General features: G+C 38.0%; 1 pseudogene; it reads right to left on the reverse strand.

Annotated features, from left to right (window-relative positions):
* Positions 1-9927: 9927 nt before the first annotated feature.
* LOC124788639 lies at positions 9928-11017 on the reverse strand (annotated as a pseudogene).
* Between the last annotated feature and the right edge of the window lie 16658 nt (positions 11018-27675).

Below are 27675 nucleotides of genomic sequence, written 5' to 3' on the forward strand. Positions count from 1 at the left end.
GCGCCAATATTTAATTACCTAACCATGCATTTTTATTGAAAACTGTGAGAAACAGTAATTTTTCCCGTTTTTCCCCATTGGTGCGGCAAAATGGGGAACAATATTTCACACACAAAAATTAGTCACAAATGAAAATCCTATCAGCTTACATATATTTCACATACGAAAATTAGTTGTAAACGGCATATAAACTACATCCCCGGATCTACGATATTTCCGAACCGAGGCAAAAACTTGATAGTGGTGCCCCCCCTCCCCCTCTCGAGTGTTTGAGATTGGACATCAAAAAATTAAAAAAAAAATTCATAAATATGTTCGTTTTGTAGCGCATATCTTTCTGAAGAATTCGATGCATAAAACATATATGTTCGCTGAAATGTGAGGCATATTATTTGGTCTTAGTGTGCCACAGTGCGATGCCAAAGGTCTTCACACAGCGTTCTTCTGTCGCACGTGACTGTGTTTCGCTCCGTGGAATTCAAACGTGTGTATTTTGTAATGGAAGCCACTAAACCTACTATCCCAGATCACGTAAGAAACAGATTGACCTGATTGACCGTCCTTACGGCGGAACAGGCAACCGTAAAAATAGTTTTCCCGTCGGTCAACAGATGTCACAGGCGACGCTACAATGCTAACTGACCTGTCCATGTCGCGGAATTGGCAACGCTGTATCTTCGGTTACGTGAATGACGCTCATTTGCGTTCGGTTAGAGCGCTGCGCGCGAAATGCATTCGTCACACTGCTGACTGTAGCTCATTATCGGCTGTGGTTTTTCCCGAGTTTTCAATCTAAGAATGTCGATTAGCTCCTGCAATTCTACAAACCAAGTTTATTTCTCACAATCATATGCGAAATGAAATAAATGAAAAGTAACACACAAAAATTCCTCGCGAGTTACTGTTTAAATGCAGACTGTATTGCAGTCGCAAGGGATTTACACTCGCCTTCCATGCCGTCGATTTCCTCTTTGCTACACAGCTCTTCTGATACGGATTATGGTGGTAAAAAAGATCTCCACGTGCAGGTTAACACTAGAAAGTTATCAAAAATGGTTCAAATGGCTCTGAGCACTATGGGACTCACTGCTGTGGTCATAAGTCTCCTAGAACTTAGAACTACTTAAACCTAACTAACCTAAGGACATCACACACATCCATGCCCGAGGCAGGATTCGAACCTGCGACCGTAGCGGTCGTGCGGTTCCAGACTGTAGCGCCTTTAACCGCTCAGTCGCTTCGGCCGGCTTTTCAAAATCCGCACTCGGTTATGATGCGAATTAAGGCTGGACATATTTCAGTGACAGTCATTTCAAATTTAAATTCTTTTACTTTGCATGTAACTTATCGTAAATGATATAAGAGTGGCACAAAACGATGAATTTTGGATTGTTGTTGAAAAGGGGGTGCAAACGCGGTAATATACAAGTGAAAGCGTGTTTTTCGAGCATATTTTGGCGGTGTCAACTTTGAAGAGCCACAGACGGCAAACCATAATTATGTTAAAAATTTACTTTGTACAGTTTAAAGATAACCCGCAAATATTCGCAACAGACACAGTTATTACTGGGGATATCCGCACTCGCGCAGACATGTTACTATAAGCAGTGTTGTTTTCAAGTGAAAGCTGTGAGAGGATTATTAGCGCAGAGATTAAAAAAATTAAAATAGGAAGCGTCTATAGTTTGCATGTTATGCTCGTTGTCTTCTATTCTCCTCCCTTCATTCCAGTATAAAGGCTTGTTCACAAGTATAAACGAATGGCAGTGAACATTGGCGAATTACCTATGACTACTCGTCTGCAGCAGTGTAAACGATGTTTTACACTCGTTCGCTCTAGTATATACCAGGACTTAGAGGGACCGATGATCTAGCAGTTAGATGACGGCTATTATTCATTTATTTCACTGTTGCGATTTCAGCTCTAGAGCCATTTTCAAGTACCAAGGGAAAGGTCTTGTAAGGTAATGCTTCTTGAATTGTTTACCAAATGTTACCACACTATGCTTTGCATTTTGTTATCCATATGTTATATTGGTTTCAGTTTTCACATTGCACACAAAAATGCCTCTACACCCAAAATTACGATAGTGAAGTGAATAGTTTTAAAAAGTCCAAATCGCAGCAAAGATTTCATTTAAAAATTATATGATATGATTCTTGTACAGGAAGGGCTGCCACGTTATATCGAATATAACATCGACAAAATTTAAATAGGATGGAATGCTTATGGCTCTTTATTAATTCTTACTCGTAACTGATTTATTGATTTACCTGAATTTAAAATCCACTCGCGTAACCTTTCTTTATCTTTGACGGGAAATCTGAACATTTTTAGTTGAGAATTTGTTCGTCTACTCCTTCCACAGTTGATACTCGTAAGTCCTCGGTATGACGACTCGATCCACTACCACCGGTATGTCAGAAACAGCTGTACTTCACAGACGCCAAATGTGGAAAGCTGCACACATTTGGCCGATGTTGCCACATATTTCATAGAACAGAGTGCCATCTAGTGGTTGATTCCAGAAGTAAGGGTGTGACGCTGTTGCCGCCTGGTGGCCGTTCCCTGACAAGGGTTGCCTGCTAGACCAAGCGATGGGGCAATCTGTTTCTTACGTGATCTGGGCTACTATGTTCAGGACAGTGGCAATTAAAATGTCCTGTGGTACCTCTCCTTCTCCCAGTTGGCCGGTTTGACATCCTACCCTTCTTAAAAAAAACTCTAATACTGGGTGGGATTATTTGTGTCTGGGAGAATAAGAACTCTTCAGAAAATTTGTACTCTTTATTGCCTATTAGCTAAAAACTTTCCCTTTTGTGTGACATAAAATTAAATATAGGAAACACAAAACCAGCAAAGACAAGAGAGAAGCAAGACAATACATATTTCTTCAATCCTTAGGTCCCAGCATTTTTTTCTCTCTAATCTTGCTACAGCTTTACACGATATGCTTTCCTTTTACAAAAGAATCTATTACCTCATCAAAGTTCGTCAGACGTTTTGCTACACATGAAAAATTAAAATATCGTTTCCTAATACTGAAAAAGCTGTTAATATGAATAGTACCCGAGACTGGTGTGGTTTCTTGCTTTGATTACGTCTATTTTGTCACTGTCTGTTAGATAAAAAGAAACAGACCTTTCTAATGTTGCAGCAATTGTAACACAGGCCAAATAAGCGAGACTCCTTTGGCACAAATGGTCATTTCTATCTACCTCATTTACATAAATAATACCGACAGAATATAATTCACCAGTATCAAATGCCTATCAGGCCTACTACAAGCAAAAACTTTTATGTTAGGAAACAGTTTCCCATTTCATTCATATGCTCCATTTCTCAAACATGAGATCCAAAAGTAGTAGTAGTACGAAATTTTTATACAAATTTGGAATCGTCAATATTGTTCCACATAATTTGTGTGAGATCCCCGATTCTTACCCTTCCTCATTCTAACAAACAATCCTGTCATCACTAATTCTGTAACTGTTCCTGTCTTTGTCAATTATTTTCCGGTTAACTTCGGTTACCCTACCAGAATCACCTGCTCACTTATCTCGCATTTATATTCCGTTTAGGCGTTATTACGTGTTCGTACAACGCGTTTTCCGAGAACAGAACTTAAGCGACTACTCACTGGGGACTTTACAACTGGTCCTTAGTATTGTGTTAATCTGGCAAAAATTTTCTGTCTAAATTTCATTTTCTTGGATACACCGAGAAGATAATATGTAATTTTCCTTACCTGTTAATCATTTATTTTCACTCTGGTAGTCTGTATCTACGGACTTCGCTAGTAGTTATAACAACGCTTACCATGCCCACACCGATTCAACCACATAAAGGTACAGCAATTGGAATTTACCCATTCAGGTTTATTCGGCTCAGCTCGTATGCCCCATCCGTTCTTGTCTGCGGAAAAGTTTTTTTTTTTTTTATTTCTAGATGCGTTGGGATTCCCCTGGCAGAGACATCATGGACATAATGCCTGCATTCAAAAATCAATTTATGATTCGTTCAGAAATCAACTTGGAATGTGTTCAAAAATGTCCAAAAAGCAACAGGGATGCATCTCAAAAGCATATGAATATTCCATAGACCGAAGTGTGCTGGATGCTAGATGCTTTGTGAAACAAGGTTTTTTTTTTGTTCAAGAATATGATTTTGGCGTCACCTGAAATTGCCGCCCGTAGCAGATACCTTGATTTGGCCCCCTCTAGATTCGGGCCTGATAAACTATACACACCGAGTGCACACATGGATAACCTCGGCCTCACTGTCGACCGCCATCTGATTCAACCATCGTCAGAGTACTCAAGGCAGTGAAGTCAATCATTGGCTACCTCCAATTTACCGTACCACTATCACTGGATTAATTCAGCTACTTCACTTCAAAATGGTTCAAATGGCTCTGAGCACTATGGGACTTAACATCAGTCCCCTAGAACTTAGAACTACTTAAACCTAACTAACCTAAGGACACACACACATCCATGCCCGAGGCAGGATTTGAACCTGCGACCGTAGCAGTCGCGCGGTTCCGGACTGCGCGCCTAGAACCGCTAGACCACCGCGGCCGGCTACTTCAGTTTTGAGGATGTTTTGGAGCTTGGGGCTCTCTTCTTAGTTATATGCGATCCAACTGTAGTTCTTTTTATCTTCCATCAGACTTTTCCTGGACTAATTCAAGACGTCCTCTTGCTGCGAACTTGTTCCTATATGGTGTGGTTTCCTTCTTTTTTCTTCCTTCCTCGGCACTAATTAGCTCCATCTTATGAGGAGAAGAGGTAAAAACTAGCTGTTTTGGCTCTATTTTCTGATATATGTTTGTTTTTCTGTGCTACGGAAGCTATGGTACATTCTAGAGACACCGCTACTCCATAAGGAAGCATGTTCGATGAGTGTGGTGCAGGAATTGTCTCCTGTGGCAAAGTTTCCGGTCCTGCTGCGCTAGACGAGTGTGGTGGGCCTGCTGAAGTTTTCTTCAGAGTTTACAACTCGATAGCAGTGATGGCCGATGGTAGGAAATCTTCAGTTCTAATGGCACGCTTGTCAACAGGGCAAATTTCAAATTTTCTAAAGCCATTAAGAGCTTGTAACTTCCTTGAGGACTGAAACTATGCACTGGAAAACAAAATCACAATTTGAAATAGCGTTTGAACCATTCTACAAAGAGCTCTTTAATAATCCAGCCTGTTTCATGAACTGTGATATTGCACCAGCTGGGGGACCAGCCTGAACTTCTGCCTCACCCGTTTCCTTGAGAAAATTAACACTGAAGGAGGACGAACACACCAGATACGGAAAACCATATCTCCACTACCGAAAAATCACCTTTTTCAGCAGAAGTGAGAGTTCCCACTTGCCTACGTCCTTTCAGAGCAAATACTCTTGAGTGGACTTCGAGGTTTACTGATATTCCCATCTCATTACAATTAAATATTCTATCCCTGGTAAGCTTGAACTCATTGACAACTGTACCGAGCAAGTCAAAGAATGTTCCAGCCGCTGGTTTATTAAAGCCCATAGCTGCTGCCGCTGAAGCAGCTTGATGTCGCCACAAAAATCCTCTCACCCTCCCTACTCCTGCTTCGCTATCGTTGCCAAAATGATGAGGCCTCTTCTTATACAGCAAAGACACAATTAAAATGATCAATTTTTTTCTTTTAACACAACAGTCATTGTTATCACGTTTTTCCTTCACATGACGCTGTGCTGTGGTTTCAGGGATGTTGAATTGAGTTCCTTTCTTACAGCCTATTCTTCCCAGTTACTGTATTACAACTTCTACAGTCTCTTGCATGGATATAATAGGCCTGTTACTTTTTCTGTTGTAGACACGAACCATTCTGTAAGGAAAACAAAACAATCTTTTGCGTACAAATGTAAAAAACGCAGATTAATTCAGAAAGGGCAGAACGGGGCTTTACCAAATTCTGCCATGAGACCACACTTTCAGATTATGGAGGATTCGGACACTACCATGAAACATCTTTATGTTTAAACTACCAGTATTTTAAAATGAGGCTAGGATACAAATGTGTTTACTTGCTTTGAGATATCAAGACCTGTATATCGCAAAAACGTGTAGGAAAAATGCATCGAGACAGAACAAGCAAGAACTCAGTACGTAATGGCGTCGACACATTGTTAGGTACTTACCTCAACCTCTCGAAATAGTTCTAACAATATCCGTGAGATGGCAGAACACACAAGGCTAAAATCACCGTTATCCTATTATGCCTCACTACACCGTACTGCCAATGGTCTCCTACATCATAAACTGTGCAACTTCGTCAAACAAGTGGGCGTCAGTAAAAAATGCGAGAGGAAAAAAATATTTAAGCAAAGAAAACTTTTTGCAGAAGACTAAATTGGGCAACATTAAATCTACAAATATCACCCATCAATGAAAATTCAGAAATTTTCACATAGCAGGCAAATATTCTCCATATTTCAATGTAAAGAGAGTCAATAATACGCAAATGTCTTGCACTGCAAGTAAAGCTTCGTCAGGCATGTTTGGAAAGTAAAAACTGTAGTTGGAATATTGGAATGTATGAAACGAGCTCTCAGTCTCCACAGGCCGACAGCAAAACTAAAAACTCGCTTCTGAAAACGAAAAATAAGAAAAAATTACTAAATTCTTGGTTGGCAGAATTATCCACTTTCCATTACGATTCCTGATGCAGTATTGCCAAACGATACCGGTAGTATCGTTCATAAATACAGCGCAATATTTACCGTACATATAAAAGCTTTTCTGAAAGACAATTGTATGCGAAAAACAAACTCGTATGTGAATCAAAGAGCAGTGCTAGACACTTTTAGGCCTATAGACTACCGAAAATGATCTCTTCCAAGACAATGCTGACAACGCGAAAAACTGTCATTGTTAAAGGTCTTCGCGCGACCCAAGCATTGTCGCCAGTATTGCATCGTTTAGGAAATTGACAGAGCGACAGATATCGTTTAAAAAAATAGTGAAGTTGTCCCAGTTGACAGTACTTAACTGCAACATAATGATTTGCTGTTCACATTCAAAGTGGTGGCATTTCTACTGTACACTAATGATAGGCAATAACAGAGAATGAATGACAAAACGTTCAAATGTGTGTGAAATCTTATGGGACTTAACTGCTAAGGACATCAGTCCCTAAGCTTACACTCTACTTAACTTAAATTATCCTAAGGAAAAACACACACACCCATGCCCGAGGGAGGACTCGAACCTCAAAGCCGCACAGTCCATGACTGCAAATGAACGACAGCTCACAGATTTTCGATTTGTAAAGGGAAGTCAGTACTTACAACAACATTGGACTTAATTAGAAAGATATGCAGGGGTTTGAAGATAGAGAAAGTGTGGAAATAACACTCTGTGATCTCAGCAAAGCATTTGACTGCATCTCACCCAATACACTGCTCAGTAAGATAAAATGCTACAGTGTTGGAGGTTTAGTGCTGGCAACTCTTCAATCTTATTCAATCAATTGAAAGCAGGTAGTGTCAGTCCACTGACCAATCTTCAAAGAACAAAAACAGAAGCACAGTGTACCCCAAGGGTCCCTCATGGGAACTCTCTTGTTGTTTATCTGTGTCTATGATACTGGTTTTAACAGCCACATGTTATAGTTTGCTCAGGTTACACTGTACATTCACAAAGGATTTTCATGTTTCAGAAAAAGGCAAGCAGTATTATCTGCAGAACAACAGTCAAATTCTTATAGGCATGGATGTCTCATACTCTCTCTGCAATATTAGTAAATATGCTATTCATGTAGTTTGCTATTAACAATATATAATTATTCAAAAGAAGTGCAACATTCACCAGGCGAGCATCAGACAGGGAATAAAATAATTTGTACAAAGAAAACAGTTCCTTAACCATTATACAGTACGTTGTGTGTTATTTATCAGCTTACTATTTTAACACGCAATCAGCATAAGTGAAACGTGAGAAATCGTGTAATTTCCCATCTTAGATGAAAAGTATATCTGTATATGCACATTTTTCTGTGCAGCAGTTCCAGGGCTTTTCCTTTAATGTAACACAAATGTACACAGAGTCATACTGTATAAAGTAATTAGGACTTGATGAAACATATATATGGTCATTCATTCAGCAGTTCCAGGGCTTTTCCTTTAATGTAACACAAATGTACACAGAGTCATACTGTATAAAGTAATTAGGACTTGATGAAACATATATATGGTAATTCTATGTCAGTAGGGCCAATTCCAAAGATTTTCTGAAACCTGAAGAAAAGGGAAATTTCAAATTCACTCACCTGTTTATACCAAGGTGAAAGTCAACCCTTACTGAAAAGTTTCAATGATGTCCTGATCACAGGTTTTGCATATAATAATTTTGAAGAGTTATTGTCTTCTTGCACATACGTGATGGAAATTTAACTTAGGATATGTGGGGGTCAGGGGGGGGGGGGGCACTAGCGTATCTGGTCCCCCCCCCCCCTGCTGTTGTCTTCAAGTCATTATAGCCTGGAAAGAAGTTTGTTCTTGTTCTTATATTTAAATGACAGTACTTGAAACTTAATGACTGTTTTTCTACACATAATACATAGCTTAAGGCTGAAATGTGAAAATAATGATTTTCTCACCCCTTCTTGTAGCTTAATTTCTTACATTTGTACCCCTTGGTTGTATACATCCCTTGGGTCTTGATCCAGGTGTTTAAAAATTTACAGATACAATATCAGTTGTAATATTTTATTTATACTTCTCTGAGGTACGTATATATTTTTAGATTTATTATAACAGTGCAGATCTTTGCTTGCTTATTGTTGAAATGTGTGAAGTTGCACAATAGTGCTTGTTGTTCATTATGTTCATTTACTTATTTACCATCCTTCAGTTACTGTGTAGAGGGATCAGGATACTTTTGCAGCTACAGGATAAATGACAAATGAGTGCATATGTAATTTTACAATAGGCTTGCTTATAGAGATATGTATAATAATTGTTGAAAACATGGGGAAAACAAAAGCTTGATTACTAATTTAATTTACTAGGTACAGGCACTGAATTTCAATTTCTGCTGGACTGCTACAATGCTGATGAACACAAGAAAAATTTCACGTTTACTTTCCAATGACACGGCATGTGTAGCACATTCCCTAGGATATTGCTTTACTACAGCGAATTCTTACTAGTTGTTTTGAAATAGTCTCAAAATATTTCTCAACATTAAACAAACATGTTATTTTTAAGTTCTCTCTTTGCTTTGTTTTGAAAACTGGCTGTGTGTGTATGTGTGTGTGTGTGTGTGTGTGTGTGTGTGTGTGTGTGCATGCACACGCTTGGTGATCTGTTGTATAGTAAGCACACAGCTTTAGTAGGTTCTTTATCAGCCAGTTGTAGTTGGGTACTGTTGGTGTGATAATCATCTTCAGCTTTTATGTTGTAATTGTATACTTAACATTGATTTACAATTTAATTTAAGATACATCATAGTTTAAAATATGTACATAGAGGACAAAAAATGTGGATGTTTTAGTCCATAGTACATCTTTAATGGTGTATCTGTATCGACTATGTGGGTAATGTTCTTCATCGAAACACTATTGTTACCAGTAATGTTGCATCAACTATTAGGTGTGAATGCAGTTTATGTATCTAACATTATGACAACCAGTTTCTTCCTGACAGGCAGTTTGAATCATTAGTAACTGCATCTGAATGTGAGGAGAATATTTCTGAAGAAGAAAATCACACCAGTGACAACAGCATTCACTTTACATTCTAATCAGAAGACGCTTCTGACACTGACATCTTACATAACAATGTGGAAGCAGTGCAGGTGGTTCACTCAAAAGACAACAATATCCTGTCAAACTTTCCACAAACTGGTAGAGCATCTGGTGCAAATGCTACAAAACTGATTCCTGGTCTACATCAACTTTTCATGAAAATATCAATAATTTTTCCCTGTGACAACTAAGGAAATTTTTCCCTGTTAAAAGCACTGTAAGCATATTTAGTCTCTCCAAATTCATACTATTTAGAAAAGTATTTATTCTCTTAAAGTACAACAAGCACCATTCTGCCTCTGATGTAGTCATGCGAACTGTCAACATGATTTTTATCGGTTTCACTAATAACATCATCTAGATTATTTTCCAAGATAAATTTCAGCAGCTCCATTAATTTGCAATATTTGTTGAATAATAGGGGTACAAAAGAATACTCTCAGTTCAGTTTCAAGCTTTCTTTGTCAGCTATGGGGTATGCTTCAGTGGTCTTCTGTAGGATGTTCATTCTTAAAACTAGTGAAGAACTTCTTGTTGAACAATTTAGCATGTTTTAAATATTTAGTTTCTGTCCATTATATTGACGCATATACAGTCACATGTTTCCTTAGCTTCTACCATGAGTTTCTTTGAGGGATCTCACACCATTTTGGATTTCCTAATTTTAAAATAGCAGTTTTGAAATTTGTTATATATTCATTAACTTTCATTAACTTTAGACACACTGATTTCTTGAGATTGCATTTGGTTGTAAATTATTTCAACATGAGGCATAATCTATAAAAAAAGCTCTAATGAAGACCTGAAATCATTTAGTTATTTTAAAAATCCTGTTGTTTCTGGAATTGTTAGATCTGCATTTGATGTTGACTGAATTTCACCAGGGCAGTTTTTTAAAGGTTGCAAATTTTCATGAACTCTGTTTATTGTGCATCTATTGAAATTCTACCTTGAGCAGGATGGACACGGAATGAGCCAACATGCATAAGTTTCTTAAGAAAGGACACATGTTGTGGTGATCTCGAGAAGAATGTTGGAACAGCCAGAATGTTGCTGGATAGACATGCTGGAGTCATTAAAGATTATCATTGAAGGAACTGTAGAACAGAAGAACACAAGAGGCAGATCAAAACTAGGACATATCAACCAGATCATAGAGGATACCAGCCACACCACCTATACTGCTCTCAAGAGGAAGACCAAAGACATCAATGCATGGTGAGCTGCTACTAACTAGACTCATGGTTGAAGACCTAATAAGATGCCATCTGTAGTTGGATTTTCTGGAATAAACAATCCCCAAAAATGCTGAAATACTTCTCCATTCAATATCTACCACAGAACAAACACAGTATGAGAGTGTTCAAAAACATCTGTTTTGTCATCAGCCATGACAGCTAAAAAGAAAGATTTTTGAATAGCCATTCTTATCTCCTCATGGTATTTTAGTAGGCAGTCCATTACCTTATTCTAAATGGTGTTACAAGCATTGGTTTCTAACAAATTGTTATAATCTGAATCTAATTTAGAAGCCAGCTATACTAATCTCCTAAACACTGCAGGATTTACTGAATGATGTTTTTCATCATGTCCATGAAGGGAGTTTCAAAGTTTTCACAAAAGAAAATGCATCATTTATTTGGGACAAAATTTCAAGATTCTTTTTAACCTTCATATTATGCTCACTGACTAGAAGTCTGTATGCCTCCTTAAGTTTCTCTTTAATACTTACAGTTTGTTATGGTGACAGTGAAACTGCATCATCAGTGTGCATGTTTGAATTCTCATGCTTTTCAACTCTTTCTTTCATTTTGTTTTTATTTCTAAAACCATCTTTTGTCCACATGACATCATCTCCAAACAACAAACACAGAAAGCAACACATTTCTGGAGTTTCTTCACTTTCTTGAGCAACCTGTAACATTCTAAAGCATGTAGAGAGAGCTTGTGACAATGTTAACATTAATATATTCATCATATTTGAAGTTCAGCCTTGTACAGAAGTAAAATGTGCCTAATAAACAGTTAAGATAAGAAGAGCTTTTGAAATGCAATGTTATGGTACAGTATAATGCTGAAGATTATTTGTGTAGATCAGATAACTAAGGAGGAGGTATGGAATCGATTCTGTAGCACTATTTGACTGAAGAAAGAGACTGCTAGACAGGACAGCACCAAACTGCATCAAACCAGTCTTCAGCCTGAAGATTGCAACAACAGCAACATCACAAAATATGGTGCATTGTCCATCCATGAGAAATGAATTATTCTGACACCGTTAGTTTTTGCAGTGACAACTGCAAATGAGGAAAACTATATTTCCATAAAAGTTGCCTTATCTCACAATTTATTATTCTTTTAGTCTGTAACAAGACTTCACTGTTAGGCCATTTTCAAGTGGTATCTATAACTTAAGTATGAGTCATCTAGTTGTATAGATCAGTTCTCTATTTCAGTCAGATCTGTTACAAAAGCAATGTTTGAGCTTTAGTGTTTTTGTGAAAAAGTGTAATGACTGGTGGGCCCAGCATATTATACAAACAAATATCATTGCACAAATAATGTTTCATGATTTGTATCTAATATACACAGAGTACTTATGATTCCATTATGTGAGTTTTAACTATAGCACACTGAAGCAAAAGCACTGTTTTCATAGCAGATTATGTGGAGAACTCACCTACAAACTTTATACAATACATGCCTACATTGTATATAACACTTCAGTATTGGTTAACTGTTACTATCATGAGACAGTGTGATGCAGACATCATTTGCATAGCATCAGTAGCAGGAAGGTTCGTGCTTCTGAAGATATTTGGGTGACTCCTTTGTCATAAGGCATCATGGTAGTGACAATCTGCATTTGTTATTGCACTACCAAAATTTTCTTCATCCCTATACTCAATTTACTATGGAGACTCAAAAGATTGGTTATCTTTCCTGTGTTGTCCTGTTGGTTTGGAGAAAAGTGACAATACAATGGGACCATATTCATCAGAAGCCTACTCACGTAGACTTATACCTCTACATCAGTAGCTGCAACTACACAGCACAACCTAAGGGGGATGCTTTATTGTTTCCTGCACTGGGATGTCACTATCCCTCACCATGATGTGCTGCCTGTTGATCTGTATATAATCTCAAGAACACATTTTGCCAGAATGGTTACAAATTAGATGCATCTTTCCAGAATGAGATTTTCACTCTGCAGCGAAGAGTGTGCTGATATGAAACTTCTTGGCAGATTAAAATTGTGTGCCCGACCGAGACTTGAACTCGGGACCTTAGCCTTTCGTGGGCAAGTGCTCTACCATCTGAGCTACCGAAGAACGACTCACGCCCGGTCCTCACAGCTGTACTTCTGCCAGTTTGGAAGGTAGGAGACAAGATACTGGCAGAAGTAAAGCTGTGAGGACCAGGTGTGAGTCATGCTTCGGTAGCTCAGATGGTAGAGCACTTGCCTGGGAAAGGCAAAGGTCCCGAGTTCGAGTCTCAGTTGGGCACACAGTTTTAATCTGCCAGGAAGTTTCATAGATGCATCTTGTTTTACTAAAACATGGAAATTCTGAAAGGTGAAGAGGCAGAGGAGAAGGCTCCCAAAATAGAAGCTATTTTGCCCTACAGAGAGAATATTTCAATTATAATCAGGCTTATTTTAGATAAATGCAGCGTGAAATCTGATTTTTTTATTTCCTTCGAAGATCAGGTCTCCCACAACTTTCCGTTAAGAATAAGTTTGTCCTGCACCAGGCTGGGCACATTGAGACCAAACTACCAGAACTATAGAGGATCATAACCAATTCATTTATCATTTACACCAGTCAAGGAATTGTGCAAATGCAGAAAACTGCTCTATCCTTGGTTATCCCATGAATTACAGTGATATGAATATTTTGGTACTCAGTTCTAACCAATAGCATAGTGTTCTAAGGGAATCTGTTGAGGTTAAATTAGTGCATACCAGCATAAAGAGGGACAACCAGTTTTGTTAGAATTATGTGTGGGCACAACTCCTTCATTGTTAAAAACCACAGAGGCATTGAGAGTGCACAATTCTCTTCATTGTGCAATACATTGTTGCTTTACAAGAATTTATCACTATGATCTCTAGGTGGCAGGTGGTGTTTGTGCCTTACATGTATTTTGTTTTCCTATATGACCTCTTCTATGCTGTGCCTTGGTGCAGTCCTGCCTACTGTGAGTTTAAATTGCAGAGCATCTGTGGTGCCACTACAGCTCATGATTTGAGAATGACAGGGAGATTGCTGACTAAAATGTTGATCTTTCTCATTTTACATTTGTTATTATAACAAATATAATGAAACTGAAATGAACTGTTCACTAAAGATTTAATTCATATAAATAATAAATGTAAGCATCGTTAGTTCATGTGTGGCATTATTACTCTGCAGTTCACCACCAAAACTCTGTGGGCATTTTATGGTGAGCTAACCCTCCATCCCCTATCCATGAAGGTTTCAGGTGTCTAGTAACCATACCTTATGAGCTATGAGTACTTCTTTATCTTTGATACTGTGAAACAAATCTCTCCTACTGCAAGCTGTTTGCTTTTTGTTTTCTGAGAGATGCTACTATAGGCAAAACAAGAAAAAAGTCTAGTAAACATGGGCTCTAACGTGCATACCATAAGAGTTATTGGCACTTGTTCATCCTTGCTACTGTGGAGATCATACATTCTACTACACAAGTGCCCAGAATTGCCACTATCTGAAATGGAAAAAGTAGTGAAAGCTAAATTTTTGTCAATCAACAACATAATTGCATACAAAAACACTGAACTTTTTGCCTGTTTCCAATTTCTTACAGATATGAGTGAATGTTATGGAATGAACCACATCCTTTTAAGTTTACAGTGATTTTCATGACAATTTATTTGTATCAGAATTATTCACTCCACATTGTTTTCTAAACTTTTGTGAATCCAATAAAGAAATATACAAAATACACTTTGCACTTGCCCTAAGTTCACCGTAAACTTCATCAGTCATCATTTGTCAAACATGTTATGAACTGTTCTATTGTTGCCACAAATCAAACTCCCAATGTTCCCTGTTATTTTTAAACAGCACAGACTATAAAGTTACACATGTTAACTGTGTGATGTTAGTTAGTTATTCGCATGTTCCATGGGCCACAATTGCATTTCAGTCGATTTATAAATACAATAAATGTTTTCAGTGATAAACATGGCTCATCATGACAATTTATATGAGCTGCTTCTATATTAATCTTAATCTACATTTAACTATTTTAATTAGATGAAACATCGTGTGGAAACATACACATCCACTCACCTACCCATGCATCCACCAACCACTCACCTATGCAAGCACCTACCCACCATAACCGCACATGTGCACAAGCTCGTGAGCACTTTTATTTTCCTGTTCTCTTATTGTATTGACATTTCTTCAATATTCTCATCATTTTCTCATTGTCAGCCTGCATATCCATCCTCTGTATTATGAACAAGAAAACACATCCGATGCCACTTCTGTGGATGACACTGTCACTAAATTACTCCTTGTTTTGTAATCAATTCTGAAAGCAGCAACTATTTTACTTGTAGTAATAATACAATGAAGAGGATAGTTGCTACTCACCATATAGCAGAGGTGCTGAGTCGCAGAAAGACACAACAAAAAGACTGTCGAAAAGTTAGCTTTCAGCCAACAAGGCTGTTGTCATAATCAGACAGCACACACACACACACACACACACACACACACACAAACAACTCACACACATATGACCACCATCTCTGGCAGCTGGAGCCAGACTGAATCTGACTCAGTGGTTTCATCTGCCAGAGACTGTGGTTAAGTGTGTGTGTGTGTGTGTGTGTGTGTGTGTGTGTGTGTGTGTGTGTGTGTGTGCATGTGCCTTGTTGGCTGAAAGCTGACTTTTGTTGTCTTTTTGTTGTGCCTTTCTGCAACTCAGCACTCAGCATCTCCACTCTATGTGACTATCTAAATAAAAAGCTACAACAAAACAAACACCTTATCATTTTATAACATACATTGAACTAATGCAGACTGAACCAGAGAGACTGCTATTGAAGATTGAGAGAACGAAAAAACAGAGAACAAAAACACACTATACACTATTTAACAAAGGCTGAATAACCTTTACAACATATCCTTCATATACACTCGTATCCACAAAACACCAACAAAAACTTACTCCTGATCCAATCTCAACTTAAAGATAAAGTTGGATACTACACTCCTGGAAATTGAAATAAGAACACCGTGAATTCATTGTCCCAGAAAGGGGAAACTTTATTGACACATTCCTGGGGTCAGATACATCACATGATCACACTGACAGAACCACAGGCACATAGACACAGGCAACAGAGCATGCACAATGTCGGCACTAGTACAGTGTATATCCACCTTTCGCAGCAATGCAGGCAGCTATTCTCCCATGGAGACGATCGTAGAGATGCTGGATGTAGTCCTGTGGAACGGCTTGCCATGCCATTTCCACCTGGCGCCTCAGTTGGACCAGCGTTCGTGCTGGACGTGCAGACCGCGTGAGACGACGCTTCATCCAGTCCCAAACATGCTCAATGGGGGACAGATCCGGAGATCTTGCTGGCCAGGGTAGTTGACTTACACCTTCTAGAGCACGTTGGGTGGCACGGGATACATGCGGATGTGCATTGTCCTGTTGGAACAGCAAGTTCCCTTGCCGGTCTAGGAATGGTAGAACGATGCGTTCGATGACGGTTTGGATGTACCGTGCACTATTCAGTGTCCCCTCGACGATCACCAGTGGTGTACGGCCAGTGTAGGAGATCGCTCCCCACACCATGGTGCCGGGTGTTGGCCCTGTGTGCCTCGGTCGTATGCAGTCCTGATTGTGGCGCTCACCTGCACAGCGCCAAACACGCATACGACCATCATTGGCACCAAGGCAGAAGCGACTCTCATCGCTGAAGACGACACGTCTCCATTCGTCCCTCCATTCACGCCTGTCGCGACACCACTGGAGGCGGGCTGCACGATGTTGGGGCGTGAGCGGAAGACGGCCTAATGGTGTGCGGGACCGTAGCCCAGCTTCATGGAGACGGTTGCGAATGGTCCTCACCGATACCCCAGGAGCAACAGTGTCCCTAATTTGCTGGGAAGTGGCGGTGCGGTCCCCTACGGCACTGCATAGGATCCTACGGTCTTGGCGTGCATCCGTGCGTCGCTGCGGTCCGGTCCCAGGTCGACGGGCACGTGCACCTTCCGCCGACCACTGGCGACAACATCGATATACTGTGGAGACCTCACGCCCCACGTGTTGAGCAATTCGGCGGTACGTCCACCCGGCCTCCCGCATGCCCACTATACGCCCTCGCTCAAAGTCCGTCAACTGCACATACGGTTCACGTCCACGCTGTCGCGGCATGCTACCAGTGTTAAAGACTGCGATGGAGCTCCGTATGCCACGGCAAACTGGCTGACACTGACGGCGGCGGTGCACAAATGCTGCGCAGCTAGCGCCATTCGACGGCCGACACCACGGTTCCTGGTGTGTCCGCTGTGCCGTGCGTGTGATCATTGCTTGTACAGCCCTCTTGCAGTGTCCGGAGCAAGTATGGTGGGTCTGACACACCGGTGTCAATGTGTTCTTTTTTCCATTTCCAGGAGTGTATATCAAATTTCACACTACATGTTTTAAACTGCTTTCCCACAAAATTATATGAAGAATCACAAAAGTAGATGGCCCTTCAAGAAGAAACATGCCACTGCAAAAACAAAGCCACACTCTTTTACAAAACACTCTAAAACCATACAATATAAACTAATTCATAGATGCCCTACTCACCAAAGTCTTTAACTTTCACACCAATAACAATGTAAGAAGAATCAAGAAAGATTATCATCCTACAAGAAAAATAATGTCCCTAATAAAGAAAGGCAGCACTGTTCGACTAACATACATCCAACAACTCAGGTGGAATCTGACAAGAACCATACTACAAACTTGTCACACAATCCCTATAGCAAACTATTACATAATATAAGGTTGAAACTACTACCCCCTCTAATAACATGAGGAATCAAGAAAGAAAATGTACTTGCAACATAAAAGTGGCAGAGCCTACACAAACACTGACTTTCCTATATAAAAAGCACTTTATCGACCAATTATATTACATGGTTGGTTTTCTCTACAACTAATTACCTTAAAAGAAGTATATGGGATGGTCATAGAGACCTACAAGGCCATTAGCAACCAATGCAAATTAATGACACCAGCAATGACTGAGTGCATCTCACAAGCAAAAAACATGAGTACAGATTGAAAAGCCCAAAAATATGAATCTGTAATACACCACAGGATTTATGAAAAATAAGAAACTAATTATATTACAATAAATGTAAAATTAAATAAAATAACTCAATCAAACCTGCTGTGCTTGATGAATAACGTAGTTTTACACTGATGACCCGTAAGAAAAGAATGCTGGAAACTGCAATGTCATATGTTTCTCGCACATCTCACTTCATATACGGAAACCAAAATGTGATAGACACATAGTTTGAGAACTGGCAATGTGACTATAAAAATAAAATGCTGCAAGAAAATACCTCCTCATTCTATAACATACATTGAAATAATGCACATTGAATCAGAGTGACTGCTATTGAATATTGAGAGAGTGAAAAGGCAGAGAACATACAATTGCATATGTGATGAATCATATCAAAACCTATATACTATTTAACAAAGGCTGGAAAACCCTTACCGTATATCCTCCACATACACCCACAAAGACTTCAAATATATCCACAAAACACCAACTAATTAAACCGAGCGAGGTGGCGCAGTGGTTAGCACACTGGACTCGCATTCGGGAGGACGACGGTTCAATCCCGTCTCCAGCCATCCTGATTTAGGTTTTCCGTGATTTCCCTAAATCGTTTCAGGCAAATGCCGGGATGGTTCCTTTGAAAGGGCACGGCCGATTTCCTTCCCAATCCTTCCCTAACCCGAGCTTGCGCTCCGTCTCTAATGACCTCGTTGTCGACGGGACGTTAAACACTAACCACCACCACCACCAACTAATTAAATGGAGGATTTGGGATGGTCACAGATACCTACAAAGTCATTAGCAACAAATGCAAATTAAGTAATTAATGATGACTACACCAACAACACCCAAAAAGCATAATTACAACTTGAAAAGCCTTGAAAACACAAATCTGCAATACACCACAGAATATGTGAAAAACAAAACACTAATTAAACCACAATAAAAGGAAAGTTAAGTACAATAACTCAATCAAACTTGCTATATTTGATGAATAACATTATTTTACACTAGCATTCCGTAAGAGAAAAAATGCTGGAGACAGCAAGGTCACATGTTTCTCTGACATTACACTACACATATGGAAATGAAAATGTGATAGCTAATTAGTGTGAGAATTGGAAATGTGACTATCTAATTAGAAAGCTCATTTTATAACATGCAGTGAACTAATGCAGACTGAACCAGAGTGATTGCCATTGACTGACAGAGTTTATTTAGTTATTTATTTAGCCATCTGAGTACATTTTAAAATGTATGGAAGTTGTCAGTTTGTGTACATTCATATATTTATACAGTTTGTTGTTTCATGTATTTAAACATTGTGACATATAAGTTATTTACAATCATTTTTGCTCCTTATCAAAACGTTACATATGGTTAAATATTGTGAAACAAAAGTTATTTACAATCATTTTGTACAAAGTAATTCACTTATAGTGTAAAAGCAGTGTTCCTGCAAAAACAATTTAAGATTTTCCCTAAAGTGGTACATGTTATCTGTTTCTTTTATTTTCTGCAGCAGTTTATTATACAGTTTTACACCTTCATACAAGATGCTATTTTGAGTCTTATATTTACTCTTCCTGTCTAGGTGAAGACAGTGACTTGTTCTTGTACAGTAGTTATGAAAACTGTTATTTGTGCTATGATTTTCTATATTTTTCTTGATGTACACTATGGTTTGCAATATAAATTCACAAGGAACAGTTAGAATTTCTAACATTTTGAAAAGTTCTCTGCAGTGGGCCTGCTTACTGTTTTTCATTATAATTCTTACTGCTCTCTTTTGCATTTCAAATACTGTTTGTAAATTCTGAGCACTGTTTCCCCAGAAAATAATACCATAACTGATTACTGAATGAACATAACTAAGGTATACAGTTCTCAAATATTCATTACTGCTTGCAGATACAAGGACTCTAAGTGCATAACATGTTGTGGATATCTTTTTCGAGACAGCATGTTCATTCCACTTCATTTGGCTGTCAATGTGCAGCACTAAGAATTTTGTTGTAGGTACATCATCTATGGAGATGTTATCTAGTTTTAAATTTAAGGGACTCTGTTTTCTGTTCATTCTAAAGCATATTGTATTTGTTTTCTTTATTTTGAGAGTTACTTTGTTTTCCTGTGACCATTTGTGAACAACCCTCAAAACTTTAGTAGAATTTTCCAGCATTTGTGTTGGTGTCTTACTGGTGATTACTATGTTGCTGTCATCTGCAAAAACAATATCTTCTCTCCATGGCTGATATGTTGTGGGATTCATTTATATACACCAGAAACAATACTGGGCCCAGTACACTTATTTGAGGGACCCCAATATTGATATATTGTGGATCAGATATATGTTTCTCAGTGTACTTTGATCCACTGGAGACATGTGTGATCTCTACTGACTGTAATCTGTTTTCTAGATATGAATGAAACCATTTGAGAACCACTCCCCTTACTCCTAGTGCCTCTAACTTATGCAACAGCTTCTGGTGGTCAACTGAATCAAATGCCTTAGACAGTTCTAGGAATAGGCCAGTTACATAGCAGTTCTCATCTAGTGCTTCTAAAACTGTTTTTGTAAATTGTGCTATTGCAGATTCTGTACCTCTACCTGGCCTGAAACCATGCTGGTCATTGCAGAGGAGGTTGAATTTACTTAGATAGCTCATGAGCCACTTTTTAATTATTGTTTCTATCACTTTGGAAAAGCATGACAATAGGGCTATTGGCCTGTAGTTCTCAACATTTTCTACGTCACCTTTCTTGTGAACTGGTAAAATTTTGGCATGCTTCCGATAGTCAGGGAAGCAAAATGTTATGAAGGATTCATTTATGATTTCTGTTAGTGGAGCCTTGATACCATTTATGCATTTTTTTAGCACACACATTGGGTTTTCATCTAAACCTGCTGAGTTTTTGTTCTTTAATTGTCTTACAACATTGCATACTTCCTCCTCAGTAGTTGGAAGCAATACCACTGAGTTTGCTATATGCTTCTGTATTGGTTGATTAGCACTTTTTGAAAAAAATTTCAGTGACTTTGTTGCAATGCTGCTAAAGTAGGTGTTCACATAATTTGCTAATTCTTTCGGGTTATTTTCTAAGTTTTCCTTGTTCTTGATTTGTGTGTTTGTTCCTTTCTGTTTCACAGTTCCTGTTTCTTGTTTCACTACAGCCCATGTAGCTTCACTTTTATTATTGGCTAAATTTACAAACCTATTGGTGGCTGATTTTTTTGCAGTGTTGAGTACCTTCCTGTAGATCATTTTGTAGTTTTTGTAGTAGCACTAAAAACCTGGATCACTATTGTCCTTTTTGATGGGGTTTAGGTATTTACAAATTTGAGCACATTTTTAATTCCTTTAGTAATCCATTTATTGTTGGTGGGTGTTCCAACATGAATTAATGCTTTGGGGAATGTTTCTTCAAATTTTAATTTAAACTCAGACGTAAAATTGGAGAATCTGCTGTTCACTGTAGTTTCTATATATACTCCTTCCCAACTTCATGTGTTAACTTTAAGGAAAACTCTTGCAAAGCTGATGGAGAGTAGAGTCTTTAATATACATGCAGTTTTTATCCCTTTTTTACACAAGCTTTTACTTTTATAATCTGACATAGATGGTCAGACAGTCCCAGATTTTTAACAAGTACATCACAGTTTTCTCTGCCTACATCTGTAGGTACATGTCAATGGTCAGACAGTCCCAGATTTTTAACAAGTACATCACAGTTTTCTCTGCCTACATCTGTAGGTACATGTCAATGGTAGATGATGAATGTGTGGTTATTCTTGTTGCACAGTTGACTAGTAATGACATGCCAAAACTATGTAGGATATTCATAAATGTGTTACTGGTGTTATCTGTTTTACCTGTATTTATGTTAAAGTCCCCGCACAAAAGATATTATGTTTCAGAGTGAAAGGCAGAGGAAATACAACTGCATATGTGGTGAATCGTATCAAAGCCTATATACTATTTAATGAAGACTAATAACCATTACCACATATCCTCCCATGTACACTCACAAAAACTATAACATATCCACAAAATACCAACAAACACTTACTCCTGATTCATTCTCATCTTAAACATAAAGTTGGATACTATATCGAAATTTACGCTGTGCATTTTAAACTGCTTTAGCCCAAAATTACATGAAGACTCAAGAAAGAAGATAGCCCTTTGACAAAAAACATACCACTCCAAATACAAAGTCACACTCATTAACAACACACTCTACAACATAAATTCATTGATGGATGTCTTACATGCTAAAGTCTTTAACTTGCATATCCATTACACTATATGAAGAATCAAGAAAGAAGATTATCCCACATGAGGGATAATCCCCCTAATACATAAATTCAGCACTATTCAATCAACACTCATCCAATAAGTCAGGTAGATCCTAACAAGACGAACAGTACAAACATGTCACCCAATCACTATGAAAAATTATTACACAACAATAACCTGAAACTACTACCCCATCAATTACAAGAAAAATCACGAAAGAAGACACACTTGCAGCATAAAATACGAAGACCCTACACAAAAAGGAAAACTCCTATGCAAGAAACACTTCATCAACCAATTGCATGACAAGGATGATTTCATTAATAAGAAACACTTTATCAACTTATTACATTAAATGAAGGATATGGGATGGATGCACATACCTACAAAGCCATTACCACCAAATGCAGATTATATAATTCATGGTGACTTCAGCAATGAAGACTGAGTGCATAAAGCCTTAAAAATATAAATCTGCAATACACCACCGGATTTACAAAAACAACAGAATAATTAAACTGCAGTAAATGCGAAGTTAAATAAAATAACTCAATCAAACCTGCTTTCTTCGATGAATAACATTATTTTACACTGGCATTCCACAAGAGAAAAAATACTGGAGACTGCAATGTCGCTTGTTTCTCACACATTTCTCATTTTTATGGAAATGAAAATGTGACAACCACCTAGTGTGAGAACTGTAAATGTGACTATATAAATAAAAACCTGCAACAAAACACCTTCTCATTTTATAACAGACATTGCACTAATGCAGTTTGAACAAGAGTGACTGCTATTGAATATTGAGAGAGTGAAAAGGCAGGAAACATACAACCATAAATGTGGTGAATCAAATCAAACCCTATATACTATTCAATAAAGGCTGAATAACCTTTAATACATACTCTCCATATACACTCACAAACACTTTAAACATATCCACAAACTGCCAACAAAAACATACTGCTAATTCATTCTCAACTTAAACATAAAGATGGATAATGTATCAAAATTCACACAATGTGTCTTAAACTGGTTGAACCCAATATTACACGAAGAATCAAGGAAAAAAATTCTTCAAGACAAAACATGTCACTGCAAAAACAAAGCTACACTCTATAACCATACAACATAAATACAGTGATAGATGTCTTACACTCCAAAGTCTTAAACTTACAAACCAATAACATTATATGAGGAATCAAGCAAGAGGATGAAACACATGAAGATTAATGCCCCTAATGAACAAACTATTCAACCAACACATATCCAAATACTCAGATTGAATCTGAAGAGAAGCACACTACAAACTTGACATGCAATCACTACACAAACTATTACACAATATAAACAGTGTTCACAAAACAAACCTGGTATTGCCCATGCACTGCATACAAATTTATCTATTTTTTATGTTGCAGGTGAGTATCACTTGTCTGCAGAATATTTACAAGTGGTAAAACAAGCTATTTTGCAGGATGTTTGATTCAAAAATACCTAAGGCTTATGCGTACATCGTAGCAGAAACTGAGATCGATAAAAGAAGACAGAGGAGTTATTCCTGAAGAGAATCCCACTTGGTATCATATAGCTGCAATGTAAAATCACCAGTTGTTGCTTATCCTGTAGATATTAATTTAACCATGTCTTCTTTTTCGTTTTGGTGGAAAATGGACTACAGAAGCTTTCAGAAATGCGAAAGACACTAATTCTAATGGTAGATTCATTTCAAACAAGCTTAAACATTTCAAGTATTTCTAACGCACTGCAGGACAAATTAGAAAATGAAAATCAAACACACTTGAAGGTAGGTCCTACTATGTCTCAAACAGCTGAGGAGTAAAAGCATTCCATATTTCCCACCTCTAAAAACGAACCCTTACTAATTTTTATGTTTTAGATGGCCACAACATTTACTATTGATTGTTTCTGCAATGAAAAGGAAGACATTTATGATGTGTTTTTCATAACAAAGGGAGTTAAACCATTTAAGATACAATGCAGCACATTCTGAAGTCACTTAATGGTGGAAACAAATTGGACTCATAGGTAAGTACTGTTATGTCAAGAACTGTTCAGAAATAGAAACATGTTTGTTCTCATGCTGTAAAAGAAAATGTTCTCCATTCGTATGTTTCAGATGGGTAGAAAAGAGACTACCAAACAATGTGTGAAAGGGAAAAGAAACCCCTTTGTCAGTATTTTGGCTAAAGATGGAGCTACAATAGCTCCTTCCGCACTGTATGATTAATTAAAGTATGAACAGATAACGGGCTGGGAGGTTAGTGCTACTTTGTACCACACAGTTGTCACGAAACTGTATGTGGTATTGTCCTTGCACTGGATACTATTTTACAGATTTTTTTATGTTTCAGATGAGTATCAGTTGAATGCAGAATAGTAGCAAGTGGCGAAACAACCTTTGCTTGAGGACATTTTATTCAAATAACACTTACAATTATTTATGTACTCCATCTCACAGTGTGAGACCAATAAAAGAGAAGAGATGAGTTATTCATGAAGGGAGTCCCACTTTATAGCATATAGTTATCATTTAATATTACCTGTTGCTTACCCTGTATTTACTAATTTATCTATCTTTTATTTTTCAGATTTGCAGAAGATGATGTAAAGAAGTTATGCAAAATGCCAAAGAAGCTATTCCACCTGATTATTTGATTTTAAAACTAGTTTCAGCTTTTGAACAATTTCTATCACACGATGAGACATATTCAAAAGTGAAAACCAAGTGTACTCGAATGTAGGTCATACTAAGTCACAAACAGCTGAGGCGTAAAAACACACTATATCGCTCATATCTAAAAACTGACCTTACTCATTTTTATGTTTTAGATGCCTACAACATTGACTCTAGATGGTTTTTAGATGGCAGAGGAAGACATTCCTGATGTGTTTTACATAACAAAGCAAGTTAAATCATTTAATATACTATGCAGCACATTGTGGAGCTGCATAAACAGTGGAAACGAATTGGATACGTAGGTAAGGACTGTTTTGTGAAGAAGCGTTCTGAAACTGAAACACATATTTGTTCTCATTCTCTACACACTAATTTTATCTATTTGTATGTTACAGATGAGTGGAAAGTGACTGCCCAACAATATGTGAAAGGAAAAAGAATGCCCTTTGTCAGGATTTTGGTTAAAGATGCAGCTACAACTTTAAGAATATCCCCTTCCACACTGCATGATCAATTAAAATGTGAATAGAAAACGAACTGTGAGGTTGTATTGTATTGTATTGAACTGGGGACCTAGTAATGATGGAGAGGTTTCGTCCCCGCCGTAGCCGCAGCCGTAGCCCCACAACAGGCTACAGCAGTCCACCCACCCCACTGCCGCCCCGCACCGAACCCAGGGTTATTATGTGATTCAGCCCCCAGTAGAGCTCCACCCCCTCCCCCGCTGCCCCGGGAACATCTCACACCAGAGGAGTGTTACCCTAATGTTTGCGTTGTAGAGTAAATTATGGTGTACGCGTATGTGGAGAAAGTGTTTGCACAGCAAATGCTGACATAGTGTAACTCAGGTGGAATGGGGGTAACCAGCCAGCACCCACCAAAGCAGATGGAAAAACGCCTTCAAAACCATCCACAGACTGGCCAACACACTGGATCTCAATACTAATCCACTGGGCGGATTCATGACAGGGACCATCATGCCTTCTCTCCCAGAGTACCTAATTTTGCAAACTGAGACCAAGAAGAGAGGAGAGATTAGTTATTCATGAAGGTAGTCTTGCTTTGTATTATATAGTTGTCATGTAATATTACCTGTATTTGCTTACCCTGTATTTACTAATTTATCCATGTTTTATTTTTCAGATTTGCAGAAGATGATGTACAGAAGCTATGTGAAATGCCAAAGAAACTATTCCACCTGGTTATTTGATTTAAAAGCACTTTAAACATTTGAGTCATTTCTATCACACAACAAGACAAATTCAAAATTGGAAATCAAATACACTCAAAGGTAGGTTCTACTATGTTTCAAATAGCTGAGGAGTAAAAACATTCTATATTGATCAACTCGAAAATCTGACCTTACTAATTTATGTGTTTTTGATGTTTACAACATTGACTGGAGGTGCTTTATAGATGCAAAGGAAGACATTCCTGAAGTATTTTTCATAACGAAGAGAAATATATCATTTAAGCTACTAAGCAGTGCACTGTGAAGCCACTTAAATGGTGGAAACAAATTTGACATGTAGGTAACTACTTTTATGTGAAGAACTATTCTGAAATACAAACACATTCGTTTCCATGCTGTAAAAGCTAATGTTGTCCATTCATATGTTTCAGATTGGTAGAGAAGCGACTGCCAAACAATGTGCGAAAGTGAAAAGAAACCCCTTTGTTAGCATTTTGGCTAAAGATGCAGCTACAACTTTTAAAATAACCCCTTTGACACTGCATGATCGATTAGAGTGAATAGAAAATGGACTGGAAGGTTAGTCCTACTTTGTACCACACAGATGTCATGAAAATGTATGTGGTGTTGTCCTTGCTCTGTACACTAATTTACGGATTATTTTATGTTTCAGATGAGTCTCAATTTAGTGCAAAGTAGTAGCAACTGGCAAAACAACCATTACTTCAGGATATATAGCTCAAATAACAGCTACAACTTTTTAAATAATCCATTCATAAAACGAGACCAGTAAAAGAGGAAAGATCAATTATTCATGAAGGAAGTCTCACTTTGTAGCATGTAGTTGTCATGTAATAGTACCTGTTATTGCTTATCTTGTGTTTACTAATTAATCCATGTCTTATTTTTCAGATTGGTGGAAAATGGTGTACACAAGCTATGTACAATGCTATAGAAGCCATTCCACCCGGATATTTGATTTTAAAATCAGTTTTGATATTTGAATCATTTTTATCACATGACAATACAAAGTACATACTGGAAACCAAGTACACACAAACGTAGGTCCAATTATGTCTCAAACAGCTAAAGAGTAAAAGCATTCCATATCACTTATCTCCAGAAACTAATATTACTAAATTTTATGTTGTTGATGGTTACAATATTTACTATAGATTGTTTCTGGAAGGTACAAAAAGACACACATGACGTGTTTTTCATAAAAAGGGGGGCATAAATCATTTAAGATACAATTAAGCACACTGTGAAGCCACTTAAACGGTGGAATCAAATTGGACTCATAGGTGGTACTGTTACATGAAGAACTGTTCTGAAATTGAAACACAAATGTTTTCATGCTGTAAAAGTAAAG

The sequence above is a fragment of the Schistocerca piceifrons genome, chromosome 3 (assembly GCF_021461385.2).
Source record: "Schistocerca piceifrons isolate TAMUIC-IGC-003096 chromosome 3, iqSchPice1.1, whole genome shotgun sequence".
Lineage (NCBI taxonomy): Eukaryota > Metazoa > Arthropoda > Insecta > Orthoptera > Acrididae > Schistocerca > Schistocerca piceifrons.